Below are 12,369 nucleotides of genomic sequence, written 5' to 3'. Positions count from 1 at the left end.
TTATTGGACTTACAGTTTAACGTGGCTAGGAGGTCTCACAATCATGGTGGAAGGTGAAAGCATTGGTGGCAGATGAGAAGAGAACTTGTGCAGGGAAACTCCCCTTTTTAATACCATCAGATCTCATGAGACTTACTCACTATCATCATAACAGCATGAGAAAGACCTGCCCCATGATTCAATTACCTCTCACCAGTCCCTCCCACAACACGTGGGAATTCAAGATGAGATCTGCGTGAGGACACAGCCAAACCATATCAGAGACTGTAGCCTACATTCTCAGTGTGAACACTTGATTTCTGAATGAGCAGAACAGCCCTGTTTCCAAGAAATATTGGGGGTTTGTTTGTTTGTCTTACCTGACAGTTTCCCCAAAGTATTAACAAAAGGAATTTTTTTTTTGTTTTGCCTAACTAAGAATTTTATCAGGCAGGAAAGGCTATGAAAACATTGAAAGACAAATGAAAAGGTGCTGCCACCTGGAGCAAAAAGTAACAGATGGGGCAAATATTTGACACACTGAAAGGCTTGGAGGAAAATCTGGGAAGTGAGAGTTTTGGGGAATAAGGACTGTGAAAAGTTCCTACATATACCAAGTTAACTAAAAGGCCATACACATAAACAGGGTAAGACACTCAGAAAAGACTTGAAGAGATCATAAGTTTGACCTCAGCTAAACTTTAAGCTCCACACTAGCAAGAGGTAAAGGCTAAGACAGAGTCGAAAATGGACAGGCTAAGCCCCAAAACAGACACCATTTACAAAGACCTAGAGAATTTTCTTTCCTGCTTCCTTCTTTCTTTCCCTTCCTTTCTGCCTGCCTTCCCACCTTCCTGACTTTCTCTCTCTCTGTCTCTCTCTCTCTCTCTCTCTCTGTCTCTCTCTCTCTCTCCCTCAATCTCTATCTCTCCCCCTTTCTCTCTTTCTGTCACTCGAAGCATTTAAAGGAAACTCTGCTGGGTCACTGGCTAACTGGTGAGCTAATGGAACAGACAGTTTAGTAACCACATACAAAAAGAAATACAATATTTGCAAAAAACAGTTTGAAAAAGCCACTTGAAAAAATGGACAACTGGTCGGGTGCAGTGGCTCATGCCTGTAATCCCAGCACTTTGGGAGGCCGAGGCAGGCAGATCATCAGGTCAGGAGATTGAGACCATCCTGGCTAACACGGTGAAACCCCGTCTCTACTAAAAACTACAAAAAAAAATTAGCCGGGCATGGTGACGGGCACCTGTAGTCCCAGCTACTAGGGAGGCTGAGGCAGGAGAATGGCCTGAAGCTGGGAGGTGGAGCTTGCAGTGAGCAGAGATAGAGCTACTGCGCTCTAGCCTGGGTGATAGAGCAAGACTCTGTCTCAAAAAAAAAAAAAAAATGGACAACTGCAATCTACCATAAGCAACAAGAACTAACCCTGAAGAGTAGGGAGAATCTGATTTGCACAGTTACCACATTTTAAAATTCAAAATAAAAGATGACTAGCTGAGCACTAACTAAAATAACAGAGACCACAAATGCCAAAAGCAACAAAGAATGTAGTATCTGCCAAAATACTAAAAATGGAAAGTTTCATGAAATAAATATGAGGCTTTCAAAGAAATAAGAAAATATAGTGCAATCAAATGAAAAAAATAAACTAATATAAACTGACTGAGGAATCAAAGTCATAGAACATGCTGGACAAAAACTTTAAATCAACTGTCTTAAGTATGTTTAAATAGACAAAAAAAACTCATAGACCAATAACTAAAGAAAAAGAGGAAAATTATAGCTCAATAAATAGAGAATATAAACAAAGATCAAAATTATAAAAGAAACCAAATAAAAAGTTTGAAGCTGAAAAGTACAATAAGTGAAATGAAGATTTCACTGAAGAAGTTCTACGGAAGACTTCAGTAGGAAGAAGAAAAGTGAGCAAATTTAAAGAAAGGTCAAGTGAAATTATTCAGTGTGTGGAGCAGAAGGAAAGAATAATATTGTAAAATGAGCAGAGCCTGAGAGACATGTGGGAGACCATACACATAAGAGAAATTCAAGAAAGAGAAGAGAGGAAGCGGCAAAAAAAATATTCGAAGGTATTATGATCAACAACACTCAAATCTGATAAAAGATATGAATCTAAACATCTAAGAATCTCGACAAAAATTTATAGATAGACAGAACCAGAGTGACACACACTATAATAAAACTGTTGAAATCCAAGAACAAAGAGAGAATCTTAAAATCAGCAAGAGAGAAGTGACTCATCTTATTTAAGAGATCCTCAATAAGATAAACTGTAGATTTCTTATCAGAAACTATGGAAGCCTGAAGGGAGTGGGATGACATTTTTGAAGTGCTGAAAGAAAAGCACAGTGAATAAAGAATTTTATATTCTACAAAACTATGTTTCAAAAGATATATTAAGATGATGTCATACAAATAAAAGCTCAAGGAGTTTTCTACTAATAGACCTGTTCTACAACAAATGCTAAAGGAAGTCTTTCAGGCTCAAATGAAAAGACATTAGACAGAAATTTAAAGTCATATGAAAAAAGAGAACAGTGGTTTAGATAAATGTAGATGTCAGTATTATTGTATTTATGTTTTGTAGTGCTATATTTTCTGTATTATATAAAAAATTGAAAAAAAATTATAAATCTATACTAATGGTCACACAATGTATAAAGATGTAATTTATGACAAAATCATAGGAGTGAGATATATAGAAGTAGAAATTTTGAATACTATTGAAGTTAAGTTGGTATTAATTCAAATGAGGTTTTTATATGGTTGAAATGTTCATTGTAATTTTTAAGATAGCCACAATAAAATAAGTAAGCCCTACATACATAAAGCTAACAAAATGGAATCAAAATTATATACTATAATAAGTCAACTAAGCATATAAGAATGCAGTTTTGGAGGAATTCAGTAACCAAAAACACATGAGAGATATAGAAAGCAATAGAAAAGTGGCAGAAGTCCTTCCTTATTGGTAATTACTTTAAATGAAAATTAAACTCTCCAATTAAAATGTAGAGATTGGAAGAATGTAATTTTCTTAAAAGATACATCTCTGTGCTGGATAGGAAACATTCACTTTATATTCAAAGACACAAATAGGTTGAAAGTGAAAGGAAGGAAAAAGATATTCTCTTTAAGTCATAAGGAAAAGAAAACTGGAATAGCCAAATAGCATATAAAAGAAAAATTAAGTAAAAACTTACTAGAGATAAAGGGCATTACATATTAAGAAAAGTGTCAATTAATCAAGAGCATGTAACAATTATAAACACATATTCATTTAACAGCAGAGTCTGAAAATACATGAAGAAAAATTGAAATTAGACAACAGACAATAATAATAAGACAATTAGACAATAATATTGAACATTTCAATATCTTGTTTCCAATAATGGATAGAACAACTATATACAAGATCTATATCTTGTGCAATGTTGTATATACATAGCACTTCACTCCAAGGAATGAGAACATACATTCTTCCCAAATGCACATGGAATATTCTTCAGCATAAATCATATATTCATTCACCAAATGAGTCCTTTTTTGATTTGAGTTTAATTTATCTAGCTACTAACTAGCTATTAATCATCTATCTAACAAGCCAAACATATAATTTTATTTTTTCAGCTTTATTGATATGTATTGGATATATAAATTTATATATATTTAAAGTGTATAACATGATTTGATATATGTATACATTATAAATTGATTTTCATGTTAATTACATCTATTACCTCACACAGTTATTATTTTTTGTTTGTGTATAGTGACAACACTTAAGATCTACTCTGTTAGCAAATTTCAAGTATTATTAACTATAATCACCATGCTGTACATTAGCTCTCCAGAAGATATTCTTCTAAGAACTTAAAAGTTTTCACTTTTTGACTAGCATCTCCTCACTTCCTCCACTTTCCAGCTCCTGGTGACCACTATTCCACTCTCTGTTTCTATGAGTTAAAGTTTTTTAGATACTACATTTAAGTGAGATCATGCAACATTTGTCTTTATCTGTCTGGCTTATTTCCCTTAGGATAATGCACTTCCAGTCCATCAATGCTGCTGCAGATGGCAAGATTTTCATTTTTTAAGGCTGAATAATATTTCATTATATGAATAACCACCACATCTTCTTTATCTATTCACCTGTTGAGAGAAGTTAGGTCGTTTCTATATCTTGGCTACAGTGAATAATGCTCCAGTAAAAATGGGAGTTCAGATATCTCTTTGACATACTGATTTGATTTCCTTTGGATATATAACAGAAATGGGAGTGCTGGCTCATATGGCAATTCTATTTTCTGTTTTTTGAGAAAAATCCATACTGGTTACCATACAGCTTTATTGATTTATATTTTCACCAACAATATATAAAAGTTCCCTTTTCTGTACCTCCTCCCCAAATCTTGTTGTCTTTTAACTTTTTGAAAATAGCCATCCCAACAGGTATGAGGCGATATCACTGTGGTTTAGAATTGTATTTCCTTGACGGTTAGTGTTGTTTGAGTACTTTTTCATATACCTGTTGGTCATTTGTATGTATTCTTTGGAAAAATGTCTATTCAGGTCATTTGCCCATTTTGTAAATTATTTGCTTTTATTTTTGGATGTTGTTTATCTTCTTTATATATTTTTGATGTTAACTCCTTGTTATATAGTTTACACATTTTTTTGTTCCATTCAGTAGGTTGCCTTTTCATTGTATTGGTTGTTTCCTTTGCCGTGTTAAAATCTTTTAGTTTGATATCATCCTACATGTTTACATTTTGCTTCTCTTGCCTGTGTTGTGGTATTATACAAAAAATCATTGCCAAGACTAAGGTCAAGGAGGATTTTCCCTGTTTCTGTTTGAAGTTTTACAGTTTCATAAAACTTATGTTTTAGTCTTTAATCTATTTATAACTGATTTTTGTGTACGGTGTAAGAGAAGAGCGCAATTTTAATTTTGTATGTGGATATTTAGTTTCTCCAGCACCATTTATTGAAGGGACTATTCTTTCATTATTGCATATTATTGGCACTTTTCTTTTAAGTTAGTTGACCATATTTGCATGTTTTTTTTCAGACTTTCTATTCTGTGCCATCAGTCTGTGTCTGTTGTGATGCCAATACCATACTGTTGTGATAACTAAAGCTTTGTAATATAGTTTAAACACAGAATGTGTGATGCCTCTAGTTTTTTTTATCTTTCTCAATATTGTTTTAGCTATTTAGGGTTTTTGCTGGTTCTATATACATTCTGAATTTTTTTCTATCTATTTAAAACATATATAGGGTATTTTATATATAAGATACATATATGATATAGCACACATACATGGTATATGTGACATATATGATATATAGCATATCTATTGATCTATATCAAAAATAGATTGATAGATATATCTTACATATATGCGACTCTAGGTGAAATAAAGGTTTAAGCAATTATTCACTTTTGGCAGTATTCACAGTTAGTGAATTTTCCCATTGTAGATTTTCTAGAAATTTTATGTTGCAGAAATTGTATCTGGATAATACACGCTATATAAAGTAATATATTCTAGTGATCAATTAACCCTATGCTAGTATAAGGGGATTTTGTTGAAAGTCATTATATAGGAAGATGATTAGGTTGACTTAAAGACAATGTATGACAAAGACACATGAAAATGATCTGATAATGTGCCTGTCTCTTCTGCAGTCCTTAAGTTCCTTAACTGAAGGAAAAATGTTAACAATTTCATAGTAAACCTTCTTTTAAAAAAAAAACATAATTATTTTCCTTTCTGTTGTGCAGGTGGGTTGGTCTGAGTCTGCTCTACATTCCTCACCCACTATTAAATTAGTAATCTAATTAGAACACATTCTTTGCATGCTGATGGCAGAGACACAAGAAGGCAAACAGAAACATGTTATGTTTCTAAAATTCTAGTTTTGAAACTACCATACTGTCTTGTCTATCCACATGCCAATGGCTAAATCAAGTCACTAGACTAAGTCCAAAGTCAAAGGCCAAGAGAGTATACGCACCATAATAAGTTTGTAGTTAAGGGTATGGTTGACATTTGGTTCAATATTCTATTTACAACAAGTAGTATCATGTCTTTTTTTTTTTTTTCCAGAACATCACACAGTTTCTGGTATTCAGCAGATAAGTAATAAATGTCTGTCAAATTGAACTGAATAAAAGTATTACTTCTTTAACTCAAATCTGTATTTGGTATTTTTGGTTGCAATAGACACTATCTCAATGTTAGGAAATGGGAAATTTGTAGAAATTTTGGGAGCATTTTGTTTAGTAGGAAATTTGGGAGGAAAGGGTAAGAAAGTAAAGGAACCGAGAAAACACTAGAATACATGAACAGAAAATTCACAATCTGGGCACTATTGCTAAAATGATTCAGTGCATGTGAATATTTGTAAAGCACATATTCTATGGAGGTGAGAATTTTATCTTTTTTATCTTTTTTTTTAACACTAACCCTGATCTCTAGATCAGTGTGTGACGTGGAATAGAGGATAAGCAAATTAATGAATATATATTTAATGAATAAGCAATTGTACATACTTATACTAATCCACTCAAGATTCAAAGTTCTGGGAGATAGAATCTGACTGCCTAGATCAGGTCACATGGCTATCAGATGTCTACTAGTTCACCCTGATTTACCAAACCATGGATGCTTCATACAAGGGGTAGATTCCTCAAAAGGAAGTTGGGATGCTGTTACCAGAAATTGTGTGATTATACTGACCTAAGTATGTGCTCTGAATTGATATTACTAGACTGCATAAAAATCTGATGACTCATGATTGTATCTATACGTAGTTCAAACCTCATTCATATGAGGGTCTTCAAGATATAGTCATGACATTTCTTTCAAGGTTTTGATCTAATCAGTGTCCTCATTCAACCTGAGTCTCCAGCTTTTCTAAACATAATACAAGCATGCCATCTTATCTCATCCTTTCATAATGTATTGGTTAGAGTATAAGCTAAGCTACTGTTACAAGAGGAACAGAAAATATAGCAGCTCTAATGAGATACAATTCTATTTTTTCTCATGTGACAGTTTAGACGTAGACAGGCAATTCAGAGTAGCCAGATACCAGGTCTCTTCTAATTGGGTTGCTCAACCATTTCCCAGGACAGAGACCTCACATTCATGGTTAAAGTTTACTCACTATCACCTTGTCTGAATTTCAGTATAAAAAAGAGGAAAGGGAAGAAGCAAAAAATAAGCAATTTTCTTTTCAAATTTTATTTTTATTATTACTTTTTTTAGAGACAGGGTCTTGCTCTGTCATCCAGGCTGCAGTGCAGTGGCGTGATCATAGCTCACTGCAGCCTCAAACTCCTGGGCTCAAGTAATCCTCCCCCCTCAGGCTCCAGAGTAGCTGGGCTTGCAGGTATGGACCACTACACCTGGCTATCTTTTTAAAGGATATGACCTGGAAAATGAAAACATAACTTTCATTTACCTTCTAATGTCCTGAATATAGTCACATGGCCACACCTAGTCAGATAAAAACAATTCATAACCTCTATCACACATGCTTTTGCACATGTTGTACTCTATTTCTGAAATTCTGTATTTCCTCTTCTTTGTGCCTGTAGCAACTATAAGTGCCTTCTATTCTGAGAAATCTTTCTGAACTTCTCCTTGGAGACTTATTTAATAGCTGCTACATTTTAGAAATTTAACATCTGCACTTTAGAATTTATCATTTACTATGCATCTCCTTGAGGACCAGAAACATATAGAGCTTACACATATTTTTATTTCCAGAGGGTAGGTCGGTGCATTTTTTATTTAAAAAATCAACATCTTAAGAGTGTATTTTCACTCCAATTTACTATCAGATCACAGAATATATATTATGATCATTAGTAAGATGGAGGCATACTGAAAAGCATTTGTTAGGAAAGGAAGCTACTGCAAAAAGAATTTTGCCTTCATCCCCAGTCTCTTAAATGGGTTTACTGAAGCTTAACAAAGAAAACTGCTTTTCCATAGACACCTCTGGATGGAAATTTTCTTTTATAAGACAGTTTTGGCATTCTGTATTAAAACCTATACTGCACATGGGTGTATTGTTAGGAGACATTCAAATGCAGAAGTTTTCTAATGAGGGCTTTGCACATGTGTAAAGAATATTTAAGGGACAATGTCACAATAAGTCAGCATGCAAAGCAATGTATTTCTTCTGTTACTGGTTACGTTCCAAAGCAGAGCTGAGAGCAAAGACAGCTGATAATTGAAAAAGCCATTCTGTGCATTTATACTTCAATATGGTTAACGCAATTTCTATTAAACACAATATTTTTCCTTCACAACAAACAATAACAAATACAATCTTAGTCACTACTTGGTCCTTCAAAATTCGTAGTTGTTTTTTGTCTAATGCAGTTTGCTGCTGTTAAACTATTATTTAATGATTGAAACAGCTCCCTGGGTAAAAATAATAATAATAATAATAATAATATATAATTAATACAATAATACAAACAGGCTCAAGTTGACATAAACAGTTCTCTCATACCAGCTTAACTAATTTTGCTCAATAAGGTAAAAGAGGCAGAAAAGCAATGTTTTTTTTAAATAGTAATTTTCATGAAACTTGGAGACTAGTTTTGAGTTCCTTGCGTAAGACCTGAGAATATCTGGATGGAAATTAAAAATTCAGTCAAACCACTAAGTTGGTTTCACATAGGCCACAAAAATATTGTTGGACTAAGTGGTCATGGGATCTACTTATATTTTCTAATTCTGAATTCACTTAAAAATTATAAGTAAAGGCTCATCTAGATGTTTTAGAGAAAATTGGCTCAGTTACTCATCTTTCTGTGTCTGTCTTCCTCAGTATAACTGAACTTGTGAAAAAAAAAACAGTTTGTGTGTTTTATTGATTTTTGAAACTATGATAACCTTTCTAGTATTTTTTTTTCTGATTTTCATGGTCATGGAGACCTCTTCTTTTTTATACAACTAAGTGGACAGTCCATGCCTTTTTAACAAAAGTTGAAAACTGTCACCAGGACCCTGGATTGAAAAGTAAAACAAAAATTTAAAAAAAAAGTACTGTGCTGCCCAATCTAGTTAGAAATGTTGCACTATAGCTAAAGAGAATGTCCTAGTGTTAATAACAAAAGATAGACTCAATGTTCTAGAAAATCCTAATAGTTATTCATAAATATTAAAACATTTTATATATCAATGCATACATTTTCTGGGCAACACATTTAATAACTCACTTGTTCCATATCTCAGTAAGAGTTCAACAAGAATATTTTTTAAAAGCAATATATAATTATCTAAGATTAAACATTGGTTTTAGAAGATATTTTAAAGACTTTCTGGTAAGTGTGCCTGTGACTTGCTACATGCTCAATTAAAAAGTTTTATTGGAAACTGTCTTCTTTAGGGTTGAGCCACTTATTGTATAAAATGAAGTAAAATGTAAGCCCCATCTCAAAATATTTTCCAAGCTCATTCTAGTGCTCAATTTTACCCATATTTTATGTCACATTCTTCAAATTTAATTGAAGTTAATTGAAGATTTCATTCAAAATGTCTTTTTGATTAAATCTACAGTGTTTTATCTTAAGTTCAATATTCTTTCTTTTTAATGTTTTTTGATGTTCCTAGTTTCATTTTCACAGAGTTTGGACTTCAAGTGCATTTGGTCTCACTATGTATCAGTCAGGACTCAATCAGTACTATTAATACTGTGAGTGTTACAGAATAAGGAATTTATCATGCAAGTTTAACAATAGGTGAAGGAACTATAAAAATAAAGGCATCAAAAGGAATTGGGAGGATCAGAGAAAAATCCCTACCCAGCTTTGGCACAGTCAGTTTGTAAGGAAGTTTGGAAAAATAGGCACATCCAGCTGCTAGAGCGGAACCATGAAGGGAGGTTGATGGCAGGTTCTTGGCTCTATATGGTTTCCACATCTAAGTTTCTAGAAGTGTGTAGTGGTTAGCCTCAGGTCACTGTTGGTCATAGGGGTGGCACTCTCACAGGAAAGCTGGATATAGACCAGACAGGAGCAAGTACACATTAGAGTCCTCTGGAAACTGGATTTGAATCTTACTGCTTCTAACCAACAACCTGAAAAACATAAAGGTTCTATTCTTTCACCTGCCAAATCTCACACAACTGCAACTTTTGTCAATTCTAACCTGAAACCACAGAGTTAAGGGGATTCTGGAAAATATTTTTCCCAACATAATGCAGCTGACAATCAAACAGTCCAGTTCAGCTCATCCTTTGTCAAACTGACTCCACACATAGCTTTTTACCATATTTAACTTCCAAATAAAGGCAACAGCAAAGTCATGCTTCTTCCTAATATGACCCAATAATCCTTGCTTTCACACAATTCCAAACACTGTAATACTCTCCCTAAACATGATGCCTCAAAGTCCCATTTATCTATCTCTTGATGATATTCATTTCTCTTCTAGCAGTCACACTATTTCTCCTAACATTCTACAAATTAATAATGAGATATAAGGTTAACCACTCTAATATTTCCTACGTTTGATGTGTGTGTGTGTATGTGTGTGTGCGCGCATGTGCACACATGTGATACAGTTTGGCTCTGTGGCCCCACCCAAATCTCTTCTCTAATTGTAATCCACACATGTTAAGGGAGGGACTTGGTAGGAGGTGATTGGATTACAGAGGTGGTTTCCCTTATACTGTTCTCATAATAGTGAGTGAGTTCTCCGGAGATCTGATGGTTTAAAAGTGTTTGGCAGCTCCCGCTTTGCTCTGTTTCTCTCTCCTGCCACCATGTAAGATATGCCTTGCTTCCCCTTCACCTTATGCCATGATTATAATTTTCCTGAGGCCTCCCCAGCCATGCAGAACTATCAGTCCATTAAACCTCTTTTGTTTATAAATTACCCAGTCTCGCATAGTTCTTTATAGCAGTGTGAATATGGACTAATATTTTTTGTGTGTGTGTGTGTGTGTGTGCATGTATTATGTGTCTCATAAGTATTATAGATCTTGTTTCTGGTCATATCCGCTATTTACTTCCTTCTTCCACTACCTTTTGCAAACTTAACTTATTTCAAGACAAACTGATTTTTTTAAGAAGATTGAATTCTTCTGCATGTTAAGGAAAGGATTTGCTAATTTAAAAAAATCTACAAATATTTTGTCATAACTGAAATTCAAACCTCCTGTATAAATTTTTAGAGAAGGTCTCTTAGGTTGAATGTGGTTCTTCAATCATTGGCATACCAGGGGCTATTTTGAACAAAGTTTTCCTGGTGTTCTAAGCCAGTATTTCTTAACCATGGCTGCATATTAGAATCACCGTGGGGAGTTTTGACATTATTAATGCATTGGCCCTGTTGCTTATAGATTCTATTTAATTAATCTAGGGTGGGGCCTGAGCATGAATATAATCTGAAAGTGCAAAGGTGACTGTAAAAGACAGTCTAGGTGGAGAACCAGCCACAGCTCTATACCCATCCTGAAATATCAAAATATATTTTACTCTGTCAGAGAAGAGTAGTTGGGCAAATTGGTTCAATTATTAGAGTTTTAATTAAAGTATTCTAGTACTTCAATGGTAGAATTGTCATTTCTTCACTGATTTTTCACTTCACTTTATCCTTCACCAGTTATTCAGAAAAAAAAAAACTACTATTTAGTAATATCACTTTCTGCTTTTTTCCCAATAAATCATCAAATTCATCACCTTGTTATATGTTCCATTTTCTCGTATTTGATTGGGTGCATTACTGAAAAACCATCATTAAACTCTGCATGGGCAAAACCCAAACTTCTTTCCAATATGGGATTCTTTATTTTTTATCTTTTGGTTATCTTTGAAACACAGTGTAATCCCTTTGATTCTGACACACTTGCTTTGGACTTATTGCAAGTTGTATTGAGGTAATAGATTTGGATAGTCAAGATGATTGTTTCAATTATTAAATGTGTCTTTGAATTATCTTAATTAGGAACCCCAGCTGGATTGCTGTCTCTCTTTTTTTAATCTGTACTGAGTCCTGACAAATAATTAAATAATTGTTGGCAAGTGCCAGAGAATCCCAAGTGAGTTTTCCACTTTTCCACTTACTAGAAACCTTACTAGAGGGTTTTATTTATTTATTTATTTATTTATTTATTTATTTATTTATTTTCTGACAATGAAAAGACAGAGGATTCTGTTTTGTGTGGTTTGGTTGTTTTGCCAGATAGATAGATAGATAGATAGATAGATAGATAGATAGATAGATATTAAGGATGGGATTTCTGAAGAAAAACAGAAAGGCTAGTTGGTAATTTATCTTTTCTAAGTTTAATAATTTCTCCAAAAGCTCCTCCCCAATGCTCTTTTATTTT

General features: G+C 33.7%; 1 long non-coding RNA gene across 2 annotated transcripts in view; it reads right to left on the bottom strand.

Annotated features, from left to right (window-relative positions):
* Positions 1–12,369, bottom strand: part of LOC104001286 (uncharacterized) — a 306,636-nt gene that overhangs the window by 74,076 nt on the left and 220,191 nt on the right. The window contains exon 1 of one of the 2 annotated variants that reach the window (XR_010147628.1): positions 14–74. The exons of the other annotated variant lie outside the window; for it this stretch is intronic. This is a non-coding gene — a long non-coding RNA (uncharacterized LOC104001286). Of the gene's footprint in view, positions 1–13; positions 75–12,369 lie in introns of those variants that run through there. 2 annotated transcript variants of the gene reach the window in all.

Source organism: Pan troglodytes, chromosome 9, assembly GCF_028858775.2.
Source record: "Pan troglodytes isolate AG18354 chromosome 9, NHGRI_mPanTro3-v2.0_pri, whole genome shotgun sequence".
Taxonomy (NCBI): domain Eukaryota; kingdom Metazoa; phylum Chordata; class Mammalia; order Primates; family Hominidae; genus Pan; species Pan troglodytes.
This window is presented reverse-complemented; position numbering and strand designations above follow the sequence as displayed.